We start from the raw sequence: 15,243 nt of genomic DNA on the forward strand, positions 1-15,243 counted from the left end.
GGATGTTATTCTACGCCACTCAAGATATGAGCCAACTTAATCTCGGTAATAGCTTTTTAGTGGAAAATCTCAGTAATGGCTTAATAGTGCCACGGATAGCAAACATGCATGTCATCCTTTTTGGTATCTGAATATGCACGTGGACCTTGCACCAATAACTTATGAACAAACAACATTAGCAGATGTATGGTTACCTGAAGTTCAAAGTGCTTGAACTTGTGGATTGCGCGACATAATTCATCCTGAGCTCTACGGATCTCATTTTCCATGGCATCTTGGGTCCGGACAAAAGATGCTACATCTGCCTGCAATTGTTCAATGTCCAGTTCCCTTGACAATAGCTTCTCCTTCAATACTCTGTTGAGTAAAGCTTCTTCTTTCAGCTTAATTTCGAAGTCATCCTACATCGCCGAAAACAAAATAAGAAAGCTTGGTTAGATTTCTGCTTCTGCTACTAGCTTCAGCTGGCCATGCCAACATAAATATAATTCGGTATTTTAATGTTATAGAGTACTTCTTTCAGTAACTTGGCTTCATAATATATTTGTAATTTTGTATTATATAAATTAACATATTTTTCTTGAGCACATTTCATGGTAACACAAATTTTACTATATAAGTTCTAAAAGAATGTTGCTAGCTTCATGTTATTCTCGAATGCAAAATGATAAACCACTGAACAACATACACTTTACTCAAGTACAGCAATATACAGAGCAGATTTCATACCCTATATAATGTATCATGTCTCACAGGAACACCCACTGTGCTGTCTTCTTCGTTGTGCTTTTCAACCAACACGGACTTAACTTTTCTCAGGCTAAGGGCTAAATTATCCATTCCTTGTCTTATGTTCTGGTACTTCAAAGTGTATTCAATGGCTGCTAGTGCATCAATACTGCCAATATTCTCACTCTTGGATTTCATGACGTCCAACAACTTGCCACAAAGACAACTACTATCTTCAAGTAATGATAAGCCTTGCATCTGCAAGTTGTCCACTCTAGCATGAAGTTCGAGGTCAAGACGAAGCGTGGATAAACTTAATCCATTCCCACTACTTTCTAGACGATTTAAAATCCCTATGTTCTCTTGCTGAAGAGACTCTACTTCAAGGTTACAGGACTGAATTTCTTTTCTCAGCTTTTGCTCAACTCCAGCAAGTCTCAAAAGTTCCATTTGCGTCCTTGTGATGCTTTCGCTACTTCCGGCAGATCTCTTTTCTAATTCAGCACTAAATCCTTGTCTCAGCCCATTTATTGTTTTCTCCTGCTCATTAGATTCCCTTTGTAATCTTGCAATCACCTTGTGTAGTGCCCTACTGTTATCTTCCTTGGATTTTAAGCATTCTTGGATTTGGTCCCTTTCTTCTGCAGCTTTTGTAAAGCTATCATGCAACTCTACTGAGGATCTGTAAAGACTGGTGTGCTCACCTTTAACTTTCTCCAGCTCATTATTCAGTTGTTTGTTTTGCAGTTCCAAACTTGTAATCCTGTTAGAAACTTCAACTCGATTTGATTCAAGCAAATTAACTTCTCTCTGAAATGACACATTCTGCTCTGCTAGCTCCATTACTCTATCCCGTAGTCTCTGTTCTTCGGCTTGAAATCTTGCTAGCCTGGCTGACCAATCATTTGACCTTCTATCAAGCTCCCGTTCCAAGGTAGTTTGCACATCAGTCTTCTCATTCTCCAGCCTTCTAGTTCTAGAGTCTAATTCTACCCTAGACCGGTTATATTGTTCTTTGGCTGCAAACCTTTCTGTAAGACGCGCCTTAATCTGTGAAGATAGTTCGAGCGCCAGTTGCTTTCTATCTTCAATCAAGCTGAGAACCAGCTGCATAATGTCAGTTGAGTTCAATCTCTTATCCCTGAGCATGTTAAGCTCGCTCATTTCTTCAGAAGGAACCATAAAGCATGCATCCAATTCTTTAGTTCTTCTAAGCAACTTATCATCAGTGTCTTGTTCCAAGTTCTTGTCATGAAAACCACAAGACCCATCATGATGATAAGTATCGGCAGCAGAGCATCTTGAGGTTGCCCCGAAAAGAGGATTCACTGAAAATCCATAGAAGCATTGAGGTTGTAGATCTCGTGAGTCCTCGTAGATATCTTCCAGTGTAGTCACGCTATGTGATTTGCACTCCTCTGAGTGAGAAAAATTATCAGAAGATCCTTCAAATAGACTAGTGTCATTTCCATCTGAATCACACATAGATCCCACCTTCAAGGTGCCCATTGCCTCTTCCTGAGCAAGTTGATGGTGGTAGGTTAGGGGTAAAGTTCCATCCTCCAAATCTTGCAAAGTCTTGTCTATGTTTGAGTAGTTCTCATATATTTCTTTGCAAGATTTTGGTGAAGATGGAGCTGTAGAATGAGGTCGAGGTGGTCTTCCACATCCCGAATGAGGAGCTGCAGTTCTGACGGGGAATTTCTGCTTATGTTTCTCATTTAATATGTTTGCTTCTTGCTCCCCATCAATGTACAGATCTACCACTCCATTTTTGTCCAGTAAATTGGTCAACCTGGCAGGTCTGCATTTCAATGCAACAGGAGAGCTAAGAGGAGAGTGTCCTGTTGATGAGCATGAGTAGCATCTTGAACGTGGTGAATCAGTTTCCTGTACGCCATGTGCTTTTGGAACCTTTATCATGCATTCCTCTACATTAGGATGTCTTTCTGGTGACCATGTGTAGCACCTGCAGACAGTAACCTCTATCATTAACATTTTCTACAAAACATGCTCCAAAGAATAACATTCAGGTTTTATTCAAGTATAACGCGCACAATTATGTCATGGCTATAAGTAACAGAGATCGTCTACAACAATGTTATGGTATGTCCAACGGGAATTTAATTCAAAGAATGAGCTGGTGGCTGCAGATTATGACAATGCTAACTGTGGTATTTCTGTAGAGAAAATTCTCAAGACGTTTCTTGAAAAAAAAATCTCAAGAGGGGCATGTTAGTGGTTCACATGAGCAATCGTTTGGTGTGTTAAAGATGAACTTCCAATTGAACCTAAACTTTGCTACAGTACAACTTATGACACACAGCCGCTAGCATCTACTCCTATACTATCAGATTTCAATTTGCTTTTGATTACATTGAATTGGAAGTACAACATTATACCACTTATAATTATATTGCTAGCATTTGATCGATGGCGTTTCCAAATTGTTTGCGAATAGGGAGTGGCAATTGATGTTGGTGCAGTTCGACCCACTTACTCAATATCAGAAACATGACGAGGCACGTCAGAATTATTAAACCATGGGATATCGCCTGAAAATCTCATTGCCCTTTCATCCAAGGAACGATCAATTGCCGAGGATGTGAACGACAGGCATCTCCTGAGCTGCGGATTGGGCGATTCCTCGCTCCTCAAATTTCCATGCCTCCTTCTTGACCTGAGTGCCCTAGTATCAGGGGAATGGGACGCACCATTAGTCCCACCCTCATCCAATTTGCTTTCACTCCTTTTATCATGCGCTGGAGCTGGTTTGTCGGCATTGCTTGTGAACGAGCGGAATGGAAAGAACCTTCTCATCTCCTGAAATGTCCAGTAATCTGCTGCATGGGGCAATGTTACGGCCCAAAAAGATAATAGATTGTACCGAAACATAGCAATGATGATGATAATAGTAAAAGCTTGGATCATAGCTGTTCGAAATGATTTGCAAGCTGAGTGGTGCATTAGACAAGTCAACATGACTGCCAATTAAACTGTATTAAAAACTGGATGGGCACAAATCTAGGAGAAAGCAAACGAATCACAATTTTTTTTTAAAAAAAATGGAAACGTCCCCCCACTGGTAAATTTTGGTTTAGAAAATCCTTCAAACAGGTTCCAGGCAGAGATTTTGATGGGCAAGGAAACACAAAAATGTATACACAAGAACCGGGAGAGAATAACAGAACCGAAAGTAGCCTTGACAAATTTGAGACTGACTAAACTTAGCGGCAAACTGAACATAAAACCTGGTCTCGAAATTTTGTTCAAGGAAAGCTAGAAGCCAAAACTGTAAGTGACGGTCTTCTTGGACTGTATGGTTTGGTTCATATTAGCTCATCAAAATCGGGCGGCAAAGCCTTCCGTCCAAAAAATTTGGTAGTTCGCCAATCGCCGGACACTGCATTTTTCTGTGTGCTAGGATCAAAACAAGGACATGAGATCATGGAGTATTATACTAACGTCCAGTCAAGTCACTCGCTCTGCATCCGTACAAGTAATCATGCCACCAGATCCGCAGCAGTTCAACACCAAACAGTATAAATTGAACAAATCAATTCAATAAGCAATAACCACTGAACAGCAAACAGACATTGAGAACAGCCAATGACAACGGAAAGTTACAGTGCACGGCTGCGTTTGTGGTGGAAATTCGGTAATCATATTGAAATAAGTACTAAGCATGGTGGACTCGACACCTACCTGAGAGAGAGGTTGAGGATTTTTCCTATTTCGGGAGGCCGGCCGCCGTAGCGGAGCGCAGCTGCGGAGGCGGTCGGGTACGGGAGGATCGGACCGGGCAACCGGAGTAAAAACAGGTCGCAGAGGTGCCGCCGGGGAGGTACGGGGCCGGTGGATGCGGAGCGCGGCCACGTTGTCGCCGTCCACCGGAGAAGAGCAGCAGAGCACACGAGACGAGTGCGCTAGCCTAGCAACCGTCGGGATGGTGGGATTGGACTGGCAATGAATCGTAGTAATTGCAAAATTGCATTAGTCCGGTTTCGAAGTGAAGAATGGGAGACGAGAATCCTGTGGGGAGGCGGAATTTTAGGGATTTGAAACGGGGGAGCGGAGGCCGGAGGTGGAAATCGTGGGGGGTCGGCGGCGGCCAAAATCCGAAGTTGTGGCGCCGTGGTGGGGCTCGCGGAAGAAGGCCGTTGGCCGTTTGGTCTGCTGCTTTATCTGGGCCCCGGATTTAAAACGGTAAGTCGATCACCGCCGCTCATCCGGCGACACATTTTTTTTAAGAAACATGGCAGTAGTTCTGCCTTTTCATATTAGAAGAGGAAAAGGAACCAAGGTTCCAGGTGTTGTACAGAGCGGCCAAAGCCTACACTCACACTCTTAAAGAAAAATACAACTCTCGAAACCAAAAGAAAAGGAAATAAAGGCGCTAAACAGTAGCCTCCTTGAACATTGCTATTTCATCTCTAGCCATAGCAGCAACAGTCTCGGGGGAGCATCTCTTCCCTTTAAAAGTCTGTCTATTTCTCTCTTTCCAAAGATTCCAAGCGACGTATACAGCCGAGGTGATCTGCATGCGCCTAGTTGGATTGCTGCGCAGCTTCCAGACCTTCCTCCACCAGCCCTTGATCGTCATTGAGGTTGGGGTCACTTTGCAGGAAGGAAAACCAAACCTCCCGGGCAAAAGGGCAAGTCAAAGTAAGATGAGCAGCCGATTCGATGATCTGATCGCAGAACGTGCACTTCTCGTTGTGTGGCCATCCCCTCGTCGCAAGCCGATCCGCTGTCCAGATTTTGTTTTGGAGTAGTAACCAAAGGTGAAATTTGATCTTCGGCTCGGCCTTGCTCTTCCAAACAGCGTGTAGTTGCGGTTCCGCAATGCGGCCCAAGAACTAAGCCTTGTAGGCGGAGGCAGCGGAGTAGTAGCCGTCAGCAGAGAACTTCCACGGAATAGAATCTGGGATATCCGAGAGCACAATGGGTTGGAGCATCTCCCACAGCCTGACAAACTGGTCGAGAAGCTCCTCAGAGGAAATCCTCTCCAGGCCCTTCATCCAGCGGCCACGGTCCAAAGCCTCCTGCACAATCAAAGTTTTCCTCCGCGTCAAACCAAATAGGCCAGGAGCAATATTGACCGGAGCCATACCATCCAACCAACGATCATGCCAGAAATGTGCGCTCTTCCCATTTCCCAGAGAGATGTTAGTGCAAGCCGAGAATAGCAACCTATCAGTGTGGTCACAAGGGATGGGAGTGCCCAGCCAAGGCCTAGGGGTGGGGCTCCATTCAAGCCAAGCCCATCGCAGCCGTAGTGCCCTACCAAAACAGACAATATTTTTTATTCCGAGGCCACCCAGATCCTTAGGGAAGCACACCCTCTTCCAGTTTACTAAACATTTGGCTCCGCTACACTCGTCATCCCCATTCCAAAGGAAGTTGTGCATAATCTTCTCCATTCTCTTTACTTTCCATCCCTTAAGCCTGCCAGCCATGCCCTCAATGAGTGGGAGGACCTCAATTCTCCTGAGCTTGCGGAAGCTAAGCGGGAGACCAAGGTAGCGACACGGAAGAGATCCCGTCGTGCCACCAAAGTCCTGAATGATATCCTATAAGTCAAAACCCTCGCATCTAACCGGGTACTACCTGCTGATATGAACAAAACTTTTTTTTGGAAAGAAAAAGTGGCGCAGTGCCAACCTTATATTTCAAAACAGGCTGGAGCCTGGGTGACAAAGTATCAGATACAAGAAGCTTGTAGGATGCACCGAGGTGCAAGGCCACAAGCAGCCTACATTATAAAGAAGAGAAGAGAGGGATAGCAGAGAGGCGTTACATCAGGAAACAAAAACTACGCGGCAAGCAAGTTGCTCCAGAACCTTAGATCTTCTTTGTCCTGTTGTTTATTAGCTCTGTTGCATCAAAGATGAATCATATTTGCAGTATGGAATCTGATGAAAGAGTCCGTCCAGGAACCGGTGTTGAAGATACGGTCGTTCCGTACATGCCAGAGAGTGATAGCACAAGCGGCAAAGGCCACAACTTTCGCTTGAACTGCAAAAGATGAGCAGCTTGCTGGACAAAGTACAGAATATTAGGTGATCGACATGCCAAAGAGGCCAGGGATAGCCTATTCCATAATGCATGTGCTGGCCCACAATGAAGTACCAAATGATGAAACCGATTCCACAGCCGTGCATATATCACAATCCGTGTACAGGGCGATCGCTGACCAATGTTTTCTTAACCATGTTGTCCTTAGTGTTGAAACGGTCCTAGAAAGCCAATCAGAGAAAAGTCTTGTGTTTAAGAGGGATCAACACCCAACTATGAAAAACGCAGTTAACTCCATGGAAGGTCAACAGCCGGTAGAAGTAGCTCGTGCTTAACTGTTTTCCCATCACAGAGGGGAATATGAACGGAACTCGCGGTTCTGTATGTTGGGGAATGCAGTAATTTCAAAAAAAAATCCTACACACACGCAAGATCCATCTAGGTGACGCATAGCAATGAGAGGGGAGAGTGTTGTCCACGTACCCTCGTAGACCGTAAGCGGAAGCGTTATGACAACGCGGTTGATGTAGTCATACGTCTTCACGATCCGACTGATCCTAGTACCGAAGATGCGGCACCTCTATGATCTGCACACGTTCAGCTCGGTGATGTCCCACGAAATCTAGATCCAGCTGAGGTCGAGGGAGAGTTGCGTCAACACGACGGCGTGATGACGGTGATGATGAAGCTACCGGCGCAGGGCTTCGCCTAAGCACTGCAACGATATGACCGAGGTGGAAATCTATGGAGGGGGGCACCGCACACGGCTAAGATCAACTTTGATGTGTTCTAGGGTGCCCCCTCCCCACGTATATAAAGGAGGGAGGGGGAGGCCGGTCGGCCCTCTAGGCGCGCCAAGGGAGGAGGAGTCCTCCTCCTAGTAGGAGTAGGACTCCCCCCTTTTCCTAGTCCCACTAGGAAAAGAAGGAAGAGGGAGAAGGAGAAAGGAAAGGGGGCCCCCCCATCCAATTCGGATTGGGATTCGGGGGGGGGGCTCCACCTGGGTGCCTCCTCTTCTCTCCCACTAGGGCCCAATAAGGCCCATTGACTCCCCGGGGGGTTCCGGTAACCCCCCGGTACTCCGGTAAATGCTCAAACTCATCCGGAACCCTTTCGGTGTCCAAACATAGCCTTCCAATATATCGATCTTTATGTCTCGACCATTTTGAGACTCCTCGTCATGTCCATGATCACATCCGGGACTCCGAACTACCTTCGGTACATCAAAACACATAAACTCATCATACCGATCGTCATCGAACGTTAAGCGTGCGGACCCTACGGGTTCGAGAAATATGTAGACATGACCGAAACTCATCTCCGGTCAATAACCAATATCGGAACCTGGATGCTCATATTGGTTCCTACATATTCTACTAAGATCTTTATCGGTCAAACCGCATAACAACATACGGTGTTCCCTTTGTCATCGGTATGTTACTTGCCCGAGATTCGATCGTCAGTATCTCAATACCTAGTTCAATCTCGTCACCGGCAAGTCTCTTTACTCATTCCATAATGTATCGTCTCATAACTAACTCATTAGTCACATTTCTTGCAAGGCTTATAGTGATGTGCATTACCGAGAGGGCCCAGAGATACCTCTCCGATACATGGAGTGACAAATCCTAATCTTGATCTATGCTAACTCAACAAACACGATCAGAGACACCTGTAGAGCATCTTTATAGTCACCCAGTTACGTTGTGACGTTTGATAGCACACAAAGTGTTCCTTCAGTATTCGGGAGTTGCGTAATCTCAGTCATAGGAACATGTATAAGTTATGGAGAAAGCAATAGCAACAAACTAAACGGTCATCGTGCTAAGCTAACAGATGGGTCATGTCAATCACATCATTCTCTAATGATGTGATCCCGTTCATCAAATGACAACTCTTTGTCCATGGCTAGGAAACTTAACCATCTTTGATTAACGAGCTAGTCAAGTAGAGGCATACTAGTGACACTCAGTTTGTCTATGTATTCACACATGTACTAAGTTTCTGGTTAATACAATTCTAGCATGAATAATAAACATTATCATGATATAAGAAAATATAAATAACAACTTTATTATTGCCTCTAGGGCATATTTCCTTCAGTCTCCCACTTGCCCTAGAGTCAATAATCTAGATTACATTGTAATGATTCTAACACCCATGTAGTCTTGGTGCTGATCATGTTTTGCTCGTGAGAGAGGCTTAGTCAACGGGTCTGCAACATTCAGATCCGTATGTATCTTGTAAATCTCTATGTCTCCCTCCTTGACTTGATCACGGATGGAATTGAAGCGTCTCTTGATGTGCTTGATTCTCTTGTGAAATCTGGATTTCTTTGCCAAGGCAATTGCACCAGTATTGTCATAAAAGATTTTCATTGTACCCGATGCACTAGGTATGACACCTAGATTGGATATGAACTCCTTCATCTAGACTCCTTCATTTGCTGCTTCCGAAGCAGCTATGTACTCTGTTTCACACGTAGATCCCGCCACGATGTTCTGCTTAGAACTACACCAACTGACAGCTCCACCATTCAATAAAAATATGTATGCGGTTTGTGACTTAGAGTCATCCGGATCCGTGTCAAAGCTTGCATCGACGTAACCATTTACAACGAGCTCTTTGTCACCTCCATAAACGAGAAACATATCCTTAGTCCTTTTCGGGTATTTCAGGATGTTCTTGACCGCTGTCCAGTGATCCACTCCTGGATTACTTTGGTACCTCCCTGCTAAACTAATAGCAAGGCACACATCGGGTCTGGTACACAACATTGCATACATGATAGAACCTATGGCTGAAGCATAGGGAATGATTTTCATTTTCTCTGTATCTTCTGCAGTGGTCGGGCACTGAGTCTGACTCAACTTCACACCTTGTAACATAGGAAAGAACCCTTTCTTTGGTTGATCCATTTTGAACTTCTTCAAAACTTTATCAAGGTATGTGCTTTGTGAAAGTCCAATTAAGCGTCTTGATCTATCTCTATAGATCTTGATGCCCAATATATAAGCAGCTTCACCGAGGTCTTTCATTGAAAAATTCTTATTCGAGTATCCTTTTATGCTATTTAGAAATTCAGTATCATTTCTGATCAACAATATGTCATCTACATATAATATCAGAAATGCTACAGAGCTCCCACTCACTTTCTTGTAAATACAGGCTTCTCCAAAAGTCTGTATAAAACCATATGCTTTGATCACACTATCAGAGCGTATATTCCAACTCCGAGAGGCTTGCACCAGTCCATAAATGGATCGCTGGAGCTTACACACTCTGTTAGCACTTTTTGGATCGATAAAACCTTCTGGTTGCATCATATACAACTCTTCTTTAAGATGTCCATTAAGGAATGCAGTTTTGACATTCATTTGCCAAATTTCATAATCATAAAATGCGGCAATTGCTAACATGATTCGGTCGGACTTAAGCATCGCTACGGGTGAGAAGGTCTCATCGTAGTCAACTTCTTGAACTTGTCGAAAACCTTTTGCAACAAGTCGAGCTTTGTAGACAGTAACATTACCGTCAGCGTCAATCTTCTTATTGAAGATCCATTTATTCTCTATGGCTTGCCGATCATCGGGCAAGTCAACCAAAGTCCACACTTTGTTCTCATACATGGATCCCATCTCAGATTTCATGGCCTCAACCCATTTTGTGGAATCTGGGATCATCATCGCGTCCTCATAGTTCATAGGTTTGTCATGGTCAAGTAACATGACCTCCAGAACAGGATTACAGTACCACTCTGGTGTGGATCTTACTCTGGTTGACCTACGAGGTTCGGTAGTAACTTGATCAGAGGTTTCATGATCATCATCATTAGCTTCCTCACTTACTGGTGTAGGAATCACTAGAACTGATTTTTGTGATGAACGACTTTCCAATAAGGGAGCATGTACAGTTACCTCATCAAGTTCTACTTTCCTCCGACTCACTTCTTTCGAGAGAAACTCCTTCTCTAGAAAGGATTCATTCTTAGCAACGAATATCTTGCCTTTGGATCTGTGATAGAAGGTGTACCCAACAGTTTCCTTTGAGTATCCTATGAAGACACATTTCTTCGATTTGGGTTCGAGCTTATCAGGTTGAAGCTTTTTCACATAAGCATCGCAGCCCGAAACTTTAAGAAATGACAACTTGGGTTTCTTGCCAAACCACAGTTCATAAGGTGTCGTCTCAACGGATTTTGGTGGTGTCCTATTTAACGTGAATGCAGCCGTCTCTAAAGCATAACCTCAAAACAATAGCGGTAAATCAGTAAGAGACATCATAGATCACACCATATCTAATAAAGTGCGGTTACGACGTTCGAACACACCATTATGCTGTGGTGTTCCAGGTGGTGTGAGTTGCGACACTATTCCACATTGTTTCAAATGAAGACCAAACTCAAAACTCAAATATTCACCTCCACGATCAAATCGTAAAAACTTAAGTTTCTTGTTACGATGATTTTCCACTTCACTCTGAAATTCTTTGAACTTTTCAAATGTTTCAGACTTATGTTTCATCAAGTAGATATACCCATATCTGCTTAAATCATCTGTGAAGGTAAGAAAATAACGATACCCGCCGCGAGCATCAACACTCATCGGACCGCATACATCAGTATGTATTATTTCCAATAAGTCTGTTGCTCGCTCCATTGTTCCAGAGAACGGAGTCTTAGTCATCTTGCCCATGAGGCATTGTTCGCAAGCATCAAGCGATTCATAATCAAGTGATTCCAAAAGTCCATGAGCATGGAGTTTCTTCACGCGCTTTACACCAATATGACCAAAATGGCAGTGCCACAAATAAGTTGCACTATCATTATTAAACTTATATCTTTTAGCTTCAATACTATGAACATGTGTATCACTACTATCACGATTTAGTAAAAATAGACCACTCATCAAGGGTGCATGACCATAAAAGATATTACTCATATAAATAGAACAACCATTATTCTCTGATTTAAATGAATAACCGTCACACATCAAACAAGATCCGGATATAATGTTCATGCTCAATGCTGGCACCAAATAACAACTATTTAGGTCTAAAACTAATCCCGAAGGTAGATGTAGAGATAGCGTGCCGACGGCGATCACATCGACTTTGGAACCATTTCCCACGCGCATCGTCACCTCGTCCTTAGCCAATCTTCACTTAATCCGTAGCCCATGTTTCGAGTTGCAAATATTAGCAACAGAACCAGTATCAAATACCCAGGCGCTACTGCGATCATTAGTAAGGTACACATCAATAACATGTATATCAAATATACCTTTCACTCTGCCATCCTTCTTCTCCGCCAAATACTTGGGGCAGTTCCGCTTCCAGTGACCAGTCCCTTTGCAGTAGAAGCACTTAGTTTCAGGCTTAGGTCCAGACTTGGGCTTCTTCACTTGAGCGGCAACTTGCTTGCCGTTCTTCTTGAAGTTCCTTTTCTTCCCTTTACCCTTTTTCTTGGAACTGGTGGTCTTGTTGACCATCAACACTTGATGCTCCTTCTTGATTTCTACCTCCGCAGCCTTTAGCATTGTGAAGAGCCCGGGAATTGTCTTATCCATCCCTTGCATATTATAGTTCATCACGAAGCTCTTGTAGCTTGGTGGCAGTGATTGAAGAACTCTGTCAATGACACTATCATCAGGAAGATTAACTTCCAGCTGAGCCAAGTGGTTGTGGTACCCAGACATTCTGAGTATATGTTCACTGACAGAACTATTCTCCTCCATTTTGCAGCTATAGAACTTATTGGAGACTTCATATCTCTCAATTCGGGCATTTTCTTGAAATATTAACTTCAACCCCTGGAACATCTCATATGCTCCATGATGTTAAAAATGTCATTGAAGTCCCGGTTCTAAGCCGTAAAGCATGGCACACTGAACTATCGAGTAGTCATCGGCTTTGCTCGGCCAGACGTTCATAACATTTGATGTTGCTCCTGCAGCGGGTTTGTCACCCAGCGGTGCTTCCAGGATGTAATTCTTCTGTGCAGCAATAAGGATAATCCTCAAGTTACGGACCCGGTCCGTGTAGTTGCTACCATCATCTTTCAACTTAGCTTTCTCTAGGAACGCATTAAAATTCAACGGAACAACAACACATGCCATCTATCTACAACAACATAGACATGCAAAATACTATCAGGTACTAAGTTCATGATAAATTAAAGTTCAATTAATCATATTACTTAAGAAGTCCCACTTAGATAGACATCCCTCTAATCATCTAAGTGATCACGTGATCCATATCAACTAAACCATGTCTGATCATCACGTGAGATGGAGTAGTTTTCAATGGTGAACATCACTATGTTGATCATATCTACTATATGATTCACGCTCAACCTTTCGGTCTTAGTGTTCCGAGGCCATATCTGCATATGCTAGGCTCGTCAAGTTTAACTCGAGTATTCTGCGTGTGCAAAACTGGCTTGCACCCATTGTATGTGAACGTAGAGCTTATCACACCCGATCATCACGTGGTGTCTCGGCACGACGGACTGTAGCAACGGTGCATACTCAGGGAGAACACTTATACCTTGAATTTTAGTGAGAGTCATCTTATAATTCTACCGCCGAACTAAGCAAAATAAGATGCATAAAGGATAAACATCACATGCAATCAATATAAGTGATATGATATGGCCATCATCATCTTGTGCGTTTGATCTCCATCTCCAAAGCACCGACATGATCACCATCGTCACCGGCTTGACACCTTGATCTCCATCGAAGCGTCGTTGTCGTCTCGCCAACTATTGCTTCTACGATTATCGTCACTGCTTAGTGATAAAGTAAAGCAATTACATGGCGATTGCATTTCATACAATAAAGCGACAACCATATGGCTCCTGCCAGTTGCCGATAACTTTGTTACAAAACATGATCATCTCATACAATAAAATTTAGCATCATGTCTTGACCATATCACATCACAACATGCCCTGCAAAAACAAGTTAGACGTCCTCTACTTTGTTGTTGCAAGTTTTACGTGGCTGCTATGGGCTTCTAGCAAGAACCGTTATACCTACGCATCAAAAACCACAATGTGGTATAGTGATTGCTTTTTGATCTTCAGAAAGAACCCTGTTCATTGAATCCGATTCAACTAAAGTTAGAGAAACTGACACCCACTAGCCACCTGTGTGTGAAGCACATTGGTAAAACCAGTCTCGCGTAAGCGTACGCGTAATGTCGGTCTAAGCCGCTTCATCCAACAATACCGTTGAGTCAAGAATCAACTAGTGACGGCAAGCAATACGTATATACCCACGCCCACAACTCCTTTGTGTTCTACTCGTGCATATAACATCTACGCATAATCCTGGCTCGGATGCCACTGTTGGGGAACGCAGTAATTTCAAAAAAAAATCCTACACACACGCAAGATCCATCTAGGTCATGCATATCAAAGAGAGGGGAGAGTGTTGTCCACGTACCCTCATAGACCGTAAGCGGAAGCGTTATGACAATGCGGTTGATGTAGTCGTACGTCTTCATGATCCGACCGATCCTAGTATCGAAGATACGGCACCTCCACGATCTGCACACGTTCAGCTCGGTGACGTCCCACGAACTCTAGATCCAGCTGAGGTCAAGGGAGAGTTGCGTCAACACGACAGCGTGGTGACGGTGATGATGAAGCTACCGGCGCATGGCTTCGCCTAAGCACTGCAACGATATGACCGAGGTGGAAATCTATGGAGGGGGGCACCGCACACGGCTAAGATCAACTTTGATGTGTTCTAGGGTGCCCCCCTCCCCACGTATATAAAGGAGGGAGGGGAGGCCGGCCGGCCCTCTAGGCGCGCCAAGGGAGGAGGAGTCCTCCTCCTAGTAGGAGTAGGACTCCCCCCTTTTCCTAGTCCCACTAGGAAAAGAAGAGGGAGAAGGAGAAAGGAAAGGGGGGTCGGCCCTCCCCCACCCAATTCGGATTGGGCTTGGGGGGGGGGGAGGGGCACCCTCCACCTGGCTGCCTCCTCTTCTCTCCCACTAGGGCCCAATAAGGCACATTGACTCCCCAGGGGGTTCCGGTAACCCCCCGGTACTCCGGTAAATGCCCGAACTCATCCAGAACCCTTCCGATGTCCAAACATAGCCTTCCAATATATCGACCTTTATGTCTCGACCATTTTGAGACTCCTCATCATGTCCGTGATCACATCCGGGACTCCGAACTACCTTCGGTACATTAGAACACATAAACTCATCATACCGATCGTCATCGAACGTTAATCGTGCGGACCCTACCGGTTCGAGAACTATGTAGACATGACCAAGACTCATCTCCGGTCAATAACCAATAGCAGAACCTGGATGCTCATATTGGTTCCTACATATTCTACGAGGATCTTTATCGGTCAAACCGCATAACAACATACGTTGTTCCCTTTGTCATCCGTATGTTACTTGCCCGAGATTCGATCGTCGGTATCTCAATACCTAGTTCAATCTCGTTACCGGAAAGTCTTGTTACTTGTTCCGTAA

The 15,243-nt window shown here is 44.2% G+C and overlaps 1 pseudogene; it reads right to left on the reverse strand.

Moving 5' to 3' along the window:
* The window catches only part of LOC119285557, a 16,392-nt pseudogene extending 12,795 nt beyond the window's left edge, over window positions 1-3,597 (reverse strand).
* Window positions 3,598-15,243: the final 11,646 nt, after the last annotated feature.

This window comes from Triticum dicoccoides, chromosome 4A (assembly GCF_002162155.2).
Source record: "Triticum dicoccoides isolate Atlit2015 ecotype Zavitan chromosome 4A, WEW_v2.0, whole genome shotgun sequence".
Classification (NCBI taxonomy): Eukaryota; Viridiplantae; Streptophyta; class Magnoliopsida; order Poales; family Poaceae; genus Triticum; species Triticum dicoccoides.